This window comes from Cupressus sempervirens, chromosome 8 (genome assembly GCF_028749045.1).
Source record: "Cupressus sempervirens isolate cs-2001-9-10 chromosome 8, ASM2874904v1, whole genome shotgun sequence".
NCBI classification, from domain to species: domain Eukaryota; kingdom Viridiplantae; phylum Streptophyta; class Pinopsida; order Cupressales; family Cupressaceae; genus Cupressus; species Cupressus sempervirens.
The window spans coordinates 574120894-574135095 of record NC_143125.1 but is presented as its reverse complement, the minus strand read 5'-3'; the positions used below and the strand labels follow the sequence as shown (position 1 = coordinate 574135095).

The 14202-nt window shown below is 31.0% G+C and overlaps 1 pseudogene; it reads right to left on the bottom strand.

The window, feature by feature from the left end:
* Nucleotides 1-8667: 8667 nt before the first annotated feature.
* LOC149543697 (C4-beta,C20-epoxidase pseudogene) lies at nucleotides 8668-9824 on the bottom strand (annotated as a pseudogene).
* Between the last annotated feature and the right edge of the window lie 4378 nt (nucleotides 9825-14202).

Genomic DNA, 14202 nt, shown 5'->3' with positions numbered 1-14202 from the left:
TATGCTAATTCATCAATCCTTATCATCCACATGTTTCAACTATTATGAAAATTTAACTATTTTGGCCTCAAACTTGATTCTTTTACAAACTATTTGTTTTGCTAACACTCAGTCAAAACTAAATAGCTTAGTCTCTACTATTTTGCCTCTCTTATATTTCATTGGCTCATTCAATCTTCACTATGCTCATTCTTTAATATATTTTTCTACTTCTACTTGCTTGGCCATAACTATCATTAGCTGATACTTCTTGCTCAATTAACTCTTATTTTCCTTAATCTTTTGATTCAAGTCCTTCATTGGTAGACCTAACTTTTCTAGGCTTCTCTTTTATTTAACTTAACACTTCTATACTTCATATGATGATTAAACAATACATTATCTCTTCAAAGACTAACTAATCAAGTTCCCATTTTAATTCAATCACACTTTCTCCTTTTCACTCAACAACTTCACTAGTTCATCTAGTTATCTCTCTTTTCAAATCCTCTTCATCAATCAATAGATATGACACTCTAAATTGTTAGTAAATTTCTATCTATTAGGTTTGACATCAATGAAAACATAAAAATTGTTCTAATTTTAATTTTCAACATATTAGTCATAGCAAAGGTGTATTCATCATTATCACCTCAAATGTATCTCTAAGGTTTCCTATAATGCCAATTTAAATCATCTATTAAATGCATAATAATACATCATTGCACTGTCAGATTTATATCCATAAATAATTTACAAGATATGATAATGGATTACGGTATGTGTAGGATCATGGTGAGCCAAACTATGGCCTTAAGTGATAATGAAATATTAGGACATCAATTTTAATCAACTTGATGTGAAATCTTGAAATAGTTATGAAACTTATATGAAATTTTTTTAAAAATAGAATCTATAGAAAATTGAATTTAGTTTCTAAAATACTATCCCTTATTTTATTTTAAAATAATTTAATTGGTCAAAATTTTGAATTGCAATGCAAAAGTAATAAAACTTTCAAGAAAAAATAAGTGGTAACTGTATGTCCAACCACCTTAATCACAATCAAATGATAATTTTTTTTAAAGGATTCTAGTAAGGATTCTAGATATAAGAATTAGAATTATACCTGGACATGATGCATATTTTTTTCTCATTTTATTCAAATAAGATAATCAATATTAAATTTTTTGCTACAACATTTTTTAAAATTAAAAATCTCATGTGTCTAACCACCTTAACTCATTCAAAACTATACAAAATTAAAATTTGGTTTTTTCTCCTCATCGTAGCAAAAACATAGAATATGAAGCATCTTTCAGATTTTGAGAATGTTATGTTTTTTTAAAGTTTTAATTGTTTTCAATTTATATAGAAATCAACAATTTATAACGAATTTCATTAGAAAATAAGTAATAATTACTTACTAAACTCATAAAGAAATTATATCGATGGAAAGCTAATCATTTCCTTAAGAAGCCCTTTTCATTTCATCAAATTGAAAAAAAAAAGTTATTTTTCTCATATCTTCGCATTTTGGCTTAGTAAGATCCTACACATACCCATTAGTTGTCTTACAATATCATAATGCACGTGAAGGGTTCCCTCAATCTTTAGTTCATATTATAATTCATTTTGTATTATTATTATCTTTAGTAACTATAATCTCTCTTAATAATAAGTATAATTATTTTTTATAATGATTATCTTAGTAAGTATGATTACTAGAGTGCTAGGAAGTTTAAAGTGTGTGTGTGTGTGTGTGTGTGTGTGTGTGTGCACGCACGCGCGCTTATGCATGTATGCACATACATTAATGTACACGCATGTGTGCGCACGCACACACATAAGTTATTTGTTTGGTTTATATTTTAATACTATTTATTATTTATTTCTTTACTATTATAACTCTATTATATTATTATATATTTATTACTAAATGTAATTTTGTTGGGGACATTACATTATCTACAACAATCAAGTTGTATTTGAAGAAAAATTAAAGGAGATGGACAAGCACTATGGGATTATTTTCAAAGGACAATTTCTATCACATTTATATATAAGATGTCCTTAATAGAGAATCTTTTTACAGAATAATATTGTAGGTAATTTTAAGAAAAGATCTTAAAATAAAAAATGACCTTACAAATATAGGAATGGAAGATCATCATGTGAATGGTAGAGATGTATAATTTAAATCTATGTCAAATGGCATGATGGAAAAGTTAGTGTTGAAGAATTTTAAAACAGAAGATGTTTATGATTCTAATCTAATAAGCAGGACACTTATTCAGTGTCTACAGAATGAGTCTAAAATTTTGGTTCATTACTAGGAAGGCTAAATTTGTAATTGAAGAAGACAAGTCTCACAGTTGTGACGAAGTAGAGAAAAAGCTATTCATGCTAAATATGCTTACTAAAGAAGTATTGATATAAGTTTTTCTTGAAACTGAATATGGAGAGGTAAACTCTTTAAGACTTTCTAATAAGATTTGGAATTGTTTACAAAGTGCATTTGAGGGTGATGAACATGCTAAAAGGAAAGAATATAGAGTTGGATATGTTTATTTCAAGATGCTAAAATGTTAGAAAATGAAATGGTAAGAGGATATTTTATTAGAAAATCATAAATTATGATAGAAATAAAGAATTGTGCTAGAGAAAAGCTAGAAGATAAATTTGTATGGAAAATATTGATGACCTAGACATTTCCTTATAATTAGATAGCACAAAGAATTGAAAAATTTATTCCTTTTATACCTATCTTTATAAGAGAGGCTCTTCTTGCAAGATTTAAGACATCTACGATAGATGAAAGAGAGTGGACAATGGCCTAGAGTAGTGATATCTTTCAATGTACACATAGATAGGCCTCCTTTGACAAGAAGCAAAAGCACAAGTGGAGACTATGCTAGTAACATCTAAACAAATAATGAAGAAGACAAGAGTATTGAAAAGTAATACTCCTACTTATGAAGAAAGAACTTAAAGGTGACAAAAAAAAAATTTGTTGGACATGTAAAATATTTAGTAATTATTTTGTTAAATTTCATAAAATAGAAAATGTGCTGGTCTAGAAAGCTCTATAAATCAAGAGTACCTAAGGAGTTGTCTTATGTTAATGGGGATGGTGAATTTGAATTCAAAATTGTAAAGTTCTAAATAATAATGATAGGGATGATGAAATTGGAATTATTTCTATTAAGGAAGAGAGCCATGAAATGGAAGAAAATTAAAAAATAAAGAGGATAGTGTAAAAAGTTGAAAAGAAAAAAGTTTGAATGGCTTATAGATAATGTTTGTTTCCATCATATGAAAGAAAATATAAATAATTTATTTTTGAATTTGATACTTATGATGGTGGAATAGTTAGAGTTGGAAATAATGCACCATGTCACTTAAAAGAAAAAGGATCTATTATAATTGATGCAAGGACTAACACTGAAGATGATTACTTTGTGGATGGTTTGAAACATAATCTTTTGAGTATTGTATAACTTGTTTATAGGGATTATTAGTTGTCATTCACAGAGAAAACTTATATTACAAATGGTAATAATAGAACATTGATTCATACTAGTATAAGAACAATCTTGTCAATGTATTTTATTTGAATCCTACTTAACATTTGACATTTTTAGTTGCTAAGGTGGATGATAGTAGGTTATGGCAGAAGAGTTATTTTTCATATCTACTTTTATAATATTTTCAAGGTTAGTACTACATTTATAGTTAGAGACTTGCCTAAGATTGTGAAACTTACTAACATGATGGGTAAAGAATGTGTGATGGAAAAACAAAAGATTTTTTTTTTTTTTTTTTTGAGAAAATTAGTTTACTATTTCATCAAATTATTTGAGTAGTCCTAGAAAGACTAGAGAATTTTATGATTGTTGTTGATCATTTACAAGAATGATCTGGGTTGCATTTCTTAGAGAAAAACATGAAGCTTTTGAGAAATTCAAGATATTTAAGAGTAGAGTTGAGAATGAATCTAATTTCAAGATTAAATTCTTGAGATATTATAGAGAAAGAGAATTTATTTTGAATAAGTTTAACTATTTTTGTGAAGATAATGGCATAAAGAGATAATTTTGAGCCCCTAAGAAATCTTTGCAAAATGGGATAGTAGAAAGGAGAAAAAAAACATTGCCTAAAGCAACAAAAGAAACAATGATAGAAAATAATGTTTTGCAATATTTTTGGATAAAAGTTTTAAATATAGTACTATATACTATGAATAGCATGTAGATCAGACAAGGCACTGGTAAGACCCCTTATGGACATTGGACATGTATCCATAGTGAGGTACTTTAGAGTAATTGGAAGTAAATTATATATTAAGACAAATGATGATATCAGAAAATTCAATTATAGAAGTGATGAAGGAAGGTTTCTTTGATATTTGTTCAAAACTAAAGCATATAGATACTTTAATTAGAGATCAAAGACCATTGTTGAGAGTGCTAATGTGAGATTTGACAAAAAGTTTAGAATTCACGAAAGGATACTTGATTATAATTCTAATGAGGAAATTAATCAAAGAACTAACAAGAAAAATTTAGAGGAGGAATTATTTTACAAAGCTGACACTAATTTGTAGACTAAATTACAAAGAGAAATCGATAGAAGAACCTAGACCATAACCTAGAGTAGAAATCAAAATTGAACAAAGTGACACCTAACAAGAATGTGGCAAAGAACCATTCTACTAAACAGATTATTGAAAGTAAGCAAAAATAATTATGAGAAGAATCAAGGTACATAAAGAACTATGTTTATATTCTTAAGTTGAACCTAAGAATCTTGATGAAGCTTGTAAAGATTATTGTATATGAGCTATAAGTGAGGAATTAGATCAAATTGAAAATAAGAAGAATTAGGAATTGGTTGCTAGACCTAAAGACAAGAATGTCGTTGGAACTAAATGGATATTTAGAAACAGAATAAATGAAAAAGTGAAGTTGTGAGAAAGAAAGAAGATTGGTATGTAAATGATATTCATAGAAACAAGGAACTAAGTTTGAAGAAAATTTTGCACCTTTCATCGATGAGAGAGTAAGATGTTTTTGACATATGCAACTAAAAAGAACTTTAAAGTTTACCAAATGGGTGTCAAATCATCTTTTCTAAATGGAAAACTAAAAGAAGAGGTATACATTGAACAACCTAATGGCTTTCCTTTAATAGATAAAGATAATAAATAATGAAAAAATTGGGATTTGTTAATGGTAGTGTTGGTAGTAAATTGTATCTATGAAAGAATCATAAGGGCTTACTGATTCTTCTAGTATTTGTGGATGACATTATTTTTTGAATAAATTATGATGCAATTGAGAAATTTTTAGAAGAAATAAAGAATGAATTTTAGATGAGTTTGACTGGAGAGATGAAATACTTCTTAGGATTGTAGATTTTAAAAATCAAAGATGGCATCTTATATGACCAAAAAGGAATCTTAAAGATTTTCTAAAAATATTTGAATTGCAAAAATGTAAACCTGTAGGAACACCTATGGTAACTATTTGTAAGTTATCTAGCAAAGATGAATCCCCTAATATTGAACAAAAAGGCTACAAAGCTATGATTTGTGGAGTGTAGTATTTGACACATAATAGCCTTGATGTAACTAATGTTGTTAGAATTGTGGCAAGATTTTAAGAAGATCCTAAAGGGACACATTATGTAGTAGTAAAATGAATTTTTAGATATTTGAAAGGGGCATCTAACTGTAGTTTATGGTATGATAGATCACATGATTTTACTTTATTTTTATATACTAGTGTTCATTAGGTAGGAAGTATAGATGATAGAAAGAGCACCAATGTTGGAGAATTCCTCTTATGAGGAAGATTGGTTTCTTGGTTGAGAAAGAAACAAGATTACATTTTATAGAGCATAGTATAGTAGAAGCAGAGTATGTAGTAGCATAAAATAATTGTAATTTGATTATTTGGATGAAGCAAATGTTGAAAGACATTGGAATAGATTTTTCTAACCCTATTATCACATATTATGATAACATAAGTACTATAAATATGTTGAAGAATCTAGTTTTTCATTCAAAAGACAAATCATATATTAATTAAGTATCACTTTTGAGAGAGAAAGTTGTAAAGAAATGATCAGATTGGAATATGTTAGTACGAAGAAGTAGATAGAAGATATATTCACTAAACCTTTGAATATTTTAGAGGTATGCTTGGGGTTATGCCCCAACCTATATTTGAGTAATTGATGGAAAGATTGTATTAGTCTAGCTAGTAGAAAAGTACTATTTCATTATCTGGACTATATACTTGATGCTTCCCCTCTAGAGGAGTATCTATATTTTGAGTTGAGTCATTGAGAACTCTTGGTATTGATATTCAATAGTTCTTTTGGACACTAGAGCTTGAATAGATTATTTTAGAAATGATTGAACTTCAAGAAATAACAAAATGATACCATTGTCATTGACATCAATGGGGGAAAGATATGTACATGAAAAAAATCCTTTGATAGAGAGATTATTTCTAATATATATTGATTGATGACAATGGGGTAGAGATGAATACATGAAAAATATTATACTTGGTACATACTTTGAAGGAGAGATGGTTACGTATGGTGTAGATTAACATATTCCTTATGCATGTTGGTTTTTATTATTGATTGTTGTCATCAATAACAAAGAGGGATATTGTTAGCATGAATGCTAATGATATTCTTATGGGGCAGTATATTAGCACTGTCAAAGATATGATTTAGTGGTTATATGTTTGATTCATAATTGTGTTTGTCATTGATGCCAACATACTAGTTTTTTCATAAAGACTAATAGTGTTATAGAGGTAGAAGTATTTGGCATGATTCAAGGATTGAAGATAAAATTATGTTCACTTGAGATTATGTTTTGCAATATGTCTAGATTCTATAGTTAAGAACATGTATAGAAATGTGAAGACTCGACATAGTTATAAGGATTATAGTGATGGCAACTTTGATATAACATTTCTAGAAAGAGAGTACTATTATTTTGATTCTTTCTCCTCATGGAGATGGAATTGGCTTGGGTGGAGTATGATAGAGCATGATGACATTTTAGAGTTTTCATAGTTTAAAGGGCATGATGAGATGATCATCGAGTGAAAAATTATGAAGAGTATGAGGTGAAAATTTATTGTAATCTTGGATAAAGCACAAATTATAATGTAACATGTATTGTAATATCTTAAGATGGTCCTATAATATTATTGTAAACTAGGAAATTCTTAATATGAAATCAATAACTTGTCTTAGGACTCAGTAAAGGAAAGTTATTTTCCTTTGATAAAAATTATGGTGTGTTGTTCTATCATTGTAATATGAATTTTGCAATCTTTAGATCCAAACATGTGAATTTCATAGCAAAGATTGGTGCAAATGATCATAGTGTGCTTAAAGGAAGTGATTTGACAAGATACGTTATTTGGTGGATATTTATTATTTCATAGCTATATTATTTAGAAGGACTAATACTAAGGCTATTTGGACACTAGGTTTAGTTGTCCTCCTTTCAACTCCTAATAGATTTGGCACAACTCTTAATAGGGATTCAAAGTCTCATAACATGGACTCATATGTACTAATTGTATATTATTGAATCCTAAGAGGGTTTATTCTCTAACAAGGAACTTTTAAATTATTATGTCATATTGTGGGTACCATCCCCATTAGATTTTTCTATTTGATCAAGGGTTTCCCTTGTTAGCATATAAGGCATTGTCATATTTTCCTATAGTTGTTGAGTCTACTATTTATATATTTCATAATTAATAAAGAAATTGAGAGTTGTTTTAGAAGCATATAACTAATTCTCCCCACCCTCTCCCATCTTAGTTATCTTGGTGGACTTCACTTTCTAATAGATTAAAGCAGAATGGGTTCAATCATGGAGGACACTATGCAGGACTTCACTTAATTTGAACAGTTTAAAGTAGAATGGGTTCAATCACAGAGGAAATAGTGTAGCTAAGCACATTTGAGATGATTTAGTGCTGGAATGAGTGATCTCTCAAGAAATCCCAATGCTTCACCTCTATGAGCATCACTTAGATGCAATGTGTGCTAAGTGTTCCATTTATTCTTATAAGAGACAGATCTATCTGAATCACTACTCATGAAACATGGGTCAATAAATTAGACTCAAAAACTACACATTTAAATCCTAATAATTGTACCACAATTTAACTCGCTATGAAAAATATCTTGTACCTATTAAGCTATGATTCTGTAAATTTAATTATAAATGTATTAATTTATTTTTAAACATTTATTCTTCATCAAGACAATTACAAGAAAAGGACATAATCTGTAGAATACATAGTCGTCATATTTTTGAATTGGAAGACATGAATCCAAATGTATGCTAGACTATTGTCACTAAACACGAACATGAAATTGTACACCAGCTTAAAACACTAATAATAATACTTATAATGATGATGCTACTTCAAGCATCTGTTGCATCTCATTATGGAAGCCTCTTGATGAAAATAGAGATGTCTTAATAATATAAATTAAGTATTGAAAATTATATTTGGCTTCCTTGTTACATAGTCACTGGAAAATTCCTTTATTTAAATAGAACAACCTTTAAACTTGGCTGCTAAACACCATCACACAATAAGCAACATGAATGCATTTGCAGTGCCGCGACACTGCTCAAAGGCAAAACTCTACAGCCGCAAATCGTTCCAACGCTGATTTGTCTTTACATTCTCTATTACTCATCTTCTCAAGCATGAAACGTGAGTACACAAAAGGCTTGTAACGCCTTGGATTGTTATCGTCTACAAGCTCTTCAGGCGCCCAGATTTCCGTCTCCTCCGGAAACAAAGCGAAAAATGCAATGGACATTCGGTCTTTACAACCCTTACATACAACGCGATGCTCTGCGCTGCGGTATCGCCCATTTGTCCACGCCTGCAAACATATCCACCACTCAATGCAAAATCTCATTAGATCCTAACTTTACAAGATAGAATTAAAATTGTAGGCGCTCATGAGAAAACTTAGTACCTTAAGTGAGTCACCCAGATTGATGACAAATGAATGAGGGAGCGGTTTGATGTTAAACCACTCTCCCTCCCGAGACTGAATCTGAAGCCCACCAACATCATCCTGGTAAAGAATTGTGAGACAAGCCGAATCTGTATGCGGGAGGAGCACCTCATCCCCAGGAGACATGTTTTCCAATGAATAACCGTTTATACGCAATACTTTTACGCAGTTTTCGAAGTAGTTCTTGTGGAAAACCATTACATCCAATCCCAGGCTTGCCAGAATCACCTTGATGACTTTTTGTGCAAGATCTGAGGCACACGAAGCGTACTCTGCCATCGCCTCACTGCAGGAATACAAACAATTAGCTATAGCCGAATGAAGAAGCAATAGGAGGAAAGTGAAACATGAATGACATACCACAAATTGGGGTTCTCTTCGTCGCAAAGCTTTGCATACATTTGCTCAAATGCACCTGGACTGGTACAGTCTCGAATGTTAAAGGACTGATACTTTGTATTTTGATTCCGGTAGTAAGTATCGAATGGCTTACCACAGGAGGCTTTGTCTTTGACCTCCGTAGGCATGGACAATAAACTTCGGCTACCAGTCTCAGCCTTCTGCAGAAGATCTACTGGAATTCCATGATTGACAATTTGGAAAAACCCCCATTCTTCGCAGGCCTCTCTGAGTTTAACGAGCTCCGGGTGATATTGTATATGGTTCAGTTCTTTGGCATCAATGTTTAGTGGAAATTTTGAAATGTCCACTATAGGGAGAACCACTTCGGAATCAATGGATTCAACGGGCAAAGGCATTTTGTTGTTGCCGCAATAGCAGAGGAGAACAATGGGCAGTGTATTATCTCTTCACAATCAACTTCCTTGCATCAAACAAGGTTTTCAAGAGGAGTCCTATTTTGGTCTAGCTTGGACATTACGTAGAAAATGATTGCCACCTCCATAATTGAAATCCTTTCTTCAGTAAACGGACGATTCCAGATGGAGTGGACTTTTATATCGAAGAAATGATGGATTCAAAGTAGGAATGTTCGTATACGTCGCATAAAACATTGTCAAGTAGTGCTCATAAGAGTTAAAGCCTCACTGATATTGACGACTGTATAACCAGTTTTCCTTGTATTTTCGTTGCTGCGACGGAGTTTGAGAAGCAATAATGCATCGGATGGGTCGAGAGTCTAGGCCTGCCCGCAATGATGCATTGTAATTTCCACACGTTCTCATGGTTTGCCCTAGTCTTTGCCGTGCTCTTCGTCTATTACTGGTTTCAGAAATTTGATTCAATTTTAAGTTCCGTTACTATTTTTTAATCTTCTGTTCATTAACGTATCTTATATTTTTATCTCTATCTGATTTAGATATATGCTATATCATCGTGTCATGAGGATATTATACGTCGAGGGTGTACTTTATGCAATCGGTAATATGCTTTACAGTGATTGATATCCGTCTTTGTTTATAGAAGAGTTAATATGCTTTGTTATTATAAGACGATTACCAATTTTATATGAAATGGAGTATGTATTATGTTAATGTTTTTTAGGGTTACAACTATATTCTATTGTACCGTTGTGCAAATGGTATCTATATTTTCTAATAGTATTATCATCATTGTCTTGATAGAGTTAGGTAATATTTGGACTATCTAGTGGGCATTGACCATGATATAAATGGACTATATCTTATGGATAACAATATTTCAAAATTTATTGAGCTTCTGTATTTTTCTTATCTATGCCACTAATCTAGCATAGTGACTTGCATTCATAATTATAATAATAACAATGCAGGCTACAAAATTACCATGTCTTACAATGAGATCCAAGGTAATGTTGTTAGGACATCCCAAATACATTGTTATGTGTTCCTAATCTCTTCTGGGTTGGATAATCCATCATATATTAGTACTTGATGTGGTATGTGGTTATGTTTTCTTCTATTATTCATTAATTATGATCTCCATCACTTACAATGGACTGGTTGTTTCATTCTTCTTATGTTCACTTATAAATATGTTAGATCAATCTATCTTTTATTGTGGAGGATGATATATGATCATATGTGATAATTACATGATCATATTAATAGGTTTAGATACAGTGTAATTTTATAACTAGATTGTGGATCATTAGTGGTTTTTATATGTTAGAATTGTCACTTTTTACATGAAGTTGAATTCTACAATTTCAACAACTCTATGATTCTTTATTCAACTATGACATTAAGTGTTTGATCTATTGGACACAATGAAACTAGATGCTAGTTGGTGACTCTATACTAGGATTTACATGGTCTATTAATGTTAGTGTAGTTTATGTTCACTTATAAATATATTAGATATATACATATATACATGTATATATACATATATGTGTATATATGTATTTGTGTGTGTGTATATAATCACATTCTTAATCGTAATTGATATGCAAATGATATTGATAACTAATAAAATTTAAAAGATATAAGTCTCTATGGAAATATTCCTCTTAATAACACACATATATAAAAGAGAAAGTTAACTTAAACACATATAACACTACAAGTTGTATTAATAGTTAATGACAAATTTATTAAAATTTAAAATGGTATCAGAGAAAAGTTACAATCATGAAACAGATAACATTTAAAGGATTATCACCCTTCACGTAGAGTAACTAAGTTCAGTAAACTCTTGTACTACATGTGGAATTAGATCGAGTCATAGTAAGATCTATATTTCTTGGGGGGAGGTCTGCTCACGAGCCCCTATTTGGAAATGAAAATAGTGATTTAGCTATTGACTTAGTTCACTGCGCTTCTTGGAGATGGATCAGGAGGCGATGATCTACAGGGAATCTGATGCAATGTGAGTCCTCAAAAGATCAGATTTGATCTACATAGAAATGGTGGTAGTCAGATCAGTGGTTATTGTAAACAAAAGACACATTGATCCTATCAAGTAGGATGTACAAGGAATCATTGTGTCAATATTTTCCAAACTCGTATGAAGATCTTATGACATTCACACTATAGCGTTGGAGTGTTTCCTTGTCTTCACTACTTGCACCAGAGCGAAATTACTGGCTAAGAACTATGTTTGCACTAATGTTGAATCAGGTGAGTTCATGTCATGGTAGCAGAAAGATTGCAGGCACGACATGGATGCCAATTTTGAACCATAAGATCTATTCCATTTTCAATAGTGTTGATAATTTTTCATATGGGAACTGTCTTTCATGAAGATTGGAAACCGACCATCAAGATATTTGTGAGGTCACATATTTTTATAGTTTGCCATCTTATTCACAAAAGACGTGTGCATTATTTAAGGGAGGTGTTGAGTTCGAGTGGAGGATAGAAGGGTAAATTGAAGTGGTAATGTAATACAAGTAGGGGTTGTTTTATGTAATTTGAGCATCATCCATAGGAGGAGTCCCAACTACCATGGCTTGGTGTTGGCATTCAATGTCCACTAGGGAACGTAGTATTAATTAAAGGGTGTTGTCATCACTACAAATACAGAGTGACATCAGTGTGTGCACTATTCATAGGTCAGGCAAGTTCGCTCAGACATTTGGCTTCCATTCTCATGCAACAAATGCCACAGAGGGATAGAGAGGCGTCAATATATTATTTCAAACTACAACATTCACCGTATAATGACTAGTAATAAAAGAAGAGGGAAGCCCCTTCTTGGTCTAACTCATTAACCAATGTCTCATAAAACATGAATAATAGTCTAAGAACATCTTGGTCAAACCAATATCTTAAAATAAAGATCACATCCATGAGGATGGGTCCCTATATTTTATATATTCCAACTGCTTGGGTATGTCAATATTTTAATACCCAACGATGAGTATCCTTGACACGGAAACAACATGAGTAAAGTGCAATCTATTAAAATGCAAACAAGTGAAAATGATATAGTACTAATAATTATTGCTAGAAGGGTTGTATCAATTGTGAATCCAATCACTATCTTATGACGAAGGATGTTGACTTGAATTTTCTCTTAAATAATAAGATAAGTATTTCTTTATTATTATATACTGAGTATTAATAGTATTTTTCTATTATAGATATTATTTTATTTGTATTTTTATATGTATTATATAGAGCTATTTGTCTTGATCATTTCTTTTCTCTCCAGAGATTTTTTGAATAAAAAATTTGATATGAAATTCAAAGGGAATTTCACACTTTATCAAAGACAAAATTGAATGAGGAGCATAGATGATTAATATTTAAAGGTAGATACAAATTTATATCTATTACTGCATGATTTAAATGGGTCTTCCACCATTTTACATCATGAGGAAGGGAGAATTTCCAAATGTTTTTGATATTAAAAGAAGTCAAAATTTGGGTGGGTGGTGAAAGAATATAGACCTAGCAAAAAAGTCACTATCAACATATACACAGCTCACAAACTCATCGTCAACAAACTATACACTTACAATTAATATACAAAACATAGAAGTGAATCAACAACTTACTATCAAAATAGGTCTTGCATTTAGCAAAAAGGAAAACCATCGAGTCTAAACTAACAACGAAACTAAACATAGTATGAGAGAGGTTTGTAATTATAACAACCATTAAAACCATAATGAAATTTTTCCAAATCCATCCATGTAGGGCATGAGAGTTGAAAGCATAATCACATGACAAAAGTAAAATTAAAGACATAGAAAGAGGAAAAATCCTCAAATTTTTTTGTTCTCTTGGTTGGGTTTAGACAATAACACATCCATCAAGTCATCAACCAAGAATTGGTATAACTTCCCACATAATCATCCTCTTTATATTGCCACTTATCCTCCTCTTGTTGCATGAGTTGGACGGTAGTTACAACAAAAAACTTGATATTCACCCCAAAATTAGCCAAGGTCATCAAATGAGAATTTAGCTTGATCATTTTGTCCGAATGCTTCTCTAGACAACTTCCAAATTTTTATCACTTACATATGTATAATTTTTTTAGTGGTGATAATATTTCGATAACTTCATCTTCTTTTATGATGGACATATTTTGATGTTTTAGCAAATCATGGTAGATTACAACTTGCATGTGTACACACACACACACACACACACACACACACACAATGTACTAAGATAAAGTAGATCTCTTGAGAAGTCCCATCATTGCATATATGAAAATTGTAGAGTTGGAGACAAACATGATCAT